Raw genomic sequence first — 2,887 nt, 5'->3', positions numbered from 1 at the left:
ATCATGCTATTGAAAGATGAACTATATGTCCTACTGATTGAACGAGGAACCAACCTTAGCAGACATATTAATAGTTATCTGGACCAAACTTAACAAGTGTTACTAATGCCATTTGGCTCCAATATAAAAACACTCATGAACTTAAAAACACTATATCAAAGAAAATCCTTAATACAACAGTTTAAAAGTCGACTTGCAGGACAAGTATAAGTTATTCAAAGGAAAGAACTAGTCACTTAATTTAAATGTTCTTCAGTCAATCAGACAGCTTGATAGAAGTTGTCATTTTGGATAAGACCCTTCTTTTGCTATCTAAGACTCCGCATTTCCCACCAAATAGGTAAACTGGATATTCTTGACAGATCTGTATTAATAAATAAGTATACATACATTTTACTAACTGGATATCCTACTTCTGAGTATCTTTACAATGTAAAAAAGCATAATTCAGAAGAAAAAACTAAACTGAAAAAAACTAAAACACAACTTATTTACCTCGAGTTTCAAAGGCAGCTAGTCATTGATAAACTTTAGCAAAATGTTATCCAAAAATATCATGAATACAGAGGTACAAGTAGGAGAACAACAACATAGTGGGAGAACTAATAACTTTTTATTCTTCTAGCCCATAGATCCACACTTCTATTAGTTCAAGTTTAGGCTTATAGCCAGCATCCTTCATATTGATGGTTAAATATCCCAACATATCATATATTATGCATACTGAGGATGTTTCTTATTTGTAAATACATAACAATGTGGATATCCAGAAGTATCAATCCAACTATAGCCAACTTCCTTTGACAATCCCAATTTGCGCGTTCCTCTTCTACATTATCGACAAATTGCCAGTTTCCTTCCTCTACATATATATTTGAAAGCAGAATATGATAACCAAAAATTCCATCACTCCCCTCTAATTCAAGCAACTTACTGGAAACAATTTTCCCCAATTCAAAATATCTATGCACTCTGCAGGCTGCAAGGAGTGATCCTCATCTTCCCAAGACATTACCCTCAACACCCAACTGTTTAGAAAAATTTTGAGCTTCATCCAACCGTCCAACTCTCCTAACATGTCAACCACACAAGCATAGTGCTGTGCTGATGACTGAATCCCGTATTCTTCACCCATCAACTCAAATATGTAAAGGCATGCATCAACCAATCCGGTGTAGCTGCAAGTAGACAAGACTGCTACAAAGATAACAACATCTGGTTCTAAACTAGTCTGCCGCAAAGAGTAGACCATGGTTATATCTAGAATATGTGGCTATCATAGCATTAAGAAAAATAACATGTGATTCCATGCATTTCTTTATCAGACATGCATGTAGCTGTTGGGAAACTCCAAATGCTGCAACTGTGAAGTTGTCATAAGAGCGGATACAAATCTCACATCATCAGTAGTAACAACATCCTCTACTTCTACTTCTTCACGAAAGAGATCAACAACTTTTAAAGGAAAATTGTTCTAAATGTACGTACTAATCATAGAGTTCCATATCTCTATAATTCTTTCACAAGTATTCTCAAATATTCTAGTCATCGATTCAATGCAGCAAAGATCAGCATACATAACAATGGCAACACTAACATCAAACAAGCCATTTACATATGTATTACCCAATTTCGCAAGCAACCCATAAAGAACATCAACAACTTTAACATCCCCTATTTCTGATACAGAAGGAAAACATTAATAAAACTAACAATAGTTGGCTTAATGCCTAATCTCATCATCATAACAAAACACCTTACTGCTTCCGAAAACCTTTTCCTTTTCAGATACCATGAAAAAATAGTATTTCACGCATAAACATTTATTTTACGCATAGTTCTAAACACCCTTTAAACTAAATCACAATCAGTACCATTATCCAATGTAAGACAAGTAGCAGAGTACATATTCAACAAAGAATTACTAACAATCCTACTAGTATGCATCCCAGAATGCAGAATGTGGCAATGCGTGGCTTTACCTACAAGAATCTGTTTGGTCTCTGCGCAAGATTTGAGAACAAAGGAATAAGTATACTTATCACATACGGATGAACCCACATGTTTCAATCGGGAATAGAATGAAATGACTTCATGGTGTATGTTATTACAAATAAACCCAATTAATATTGTGTTCCAAAGGACATATGATGGTGGAGGAATTGTATCGAACAGTTGGTAGGCGAGATGGGGTTGGCCTTGTTTGCACGATTCACTTAAACAAAAGTGAATTGTTCTGGGTTTTGAGTCTGTAAGAGTGCATTCTTGGTCGTGAGGGGTAGAGAAGAGTAATTTTTTAGAGTGGTTGAAATCATAGATGGAGACTGTGAGAAAGTTGAAGGAAGAGAAAGAAGACAATGGTTTGGTATTACAAATAATCATTCACTTCTATATTTCAATTTGTTTGTCCAGTTTTAACCTAACAAGTTGTTCCTTAGTTTAAAAAGAATGTCCTAGTTTGACATTTTAATTTTGTGGCTTTAACCATGCCACGTTGAAAGTTGAAGTTAAAGTGTTGCAAAAAAATGAAAGGGATCATTCTTTTTGAAAACTAAAAAGGAAAGTTGGTTATTCTATTTGAAATAGACGAAAAAGGAAATTTGGTAATTCTTTTTGAAACAAAAGGAGTAATTTTTTATAAAAATGAAATTAATTAACCTATATCTATTTATATCTATATTTATTTAAATCAAAGTTATGTTAAATGTACCAAAATGTCATTTAATTTTGTGGTTTTAAACATGCCACGTGGAAAGTTGAAGTTAAAGTAGTGCACAAAAAGGAAAGGAGTCATTCTTTTTAAAACAGACTAAAAAGGAAATTTGGTTATTCTTTTTGAAACAGACTAAAAAGGAAATTTTTTCATTCTTTTTGAAACAGATGGATT

General features: G+C 33.5%; 1 pseudogene; it reads right to left on the bottom strand.

Annotated features, from left to right (window-relative positions):
• Positions 1-580: 580 nt before the first annotated feature.
• On the bottom strand, positions 581-2,345 carry LOC125824754 (pentatricopeptide repeat-containing protein At3g22150, chloroplastic-like; annotated as a pseudogene).
• Positions 2,346-2,887: the final 542 nt, after the last annotated feature.

The sequence above is a fragment of the Solanum verrucosum genome, unplaced genomic scaffold (assembly GCF_900185275.1).
Source record: "Solanum verrucosum unplaced genomic scaffold, falcon-dt-bn FXZP01000083.1, whole genome shotgun sequence".
Classification (NCBI taxonomy): Eukaryota; Viridiplantae; Streptophyta; class Magnoliopsida; order Solanales; family Solanaceae; genus Solanum; species Solanum verrucosum.
This window is presented reverse-complemented; position numbering and strand designations above follow the sequence as displayed.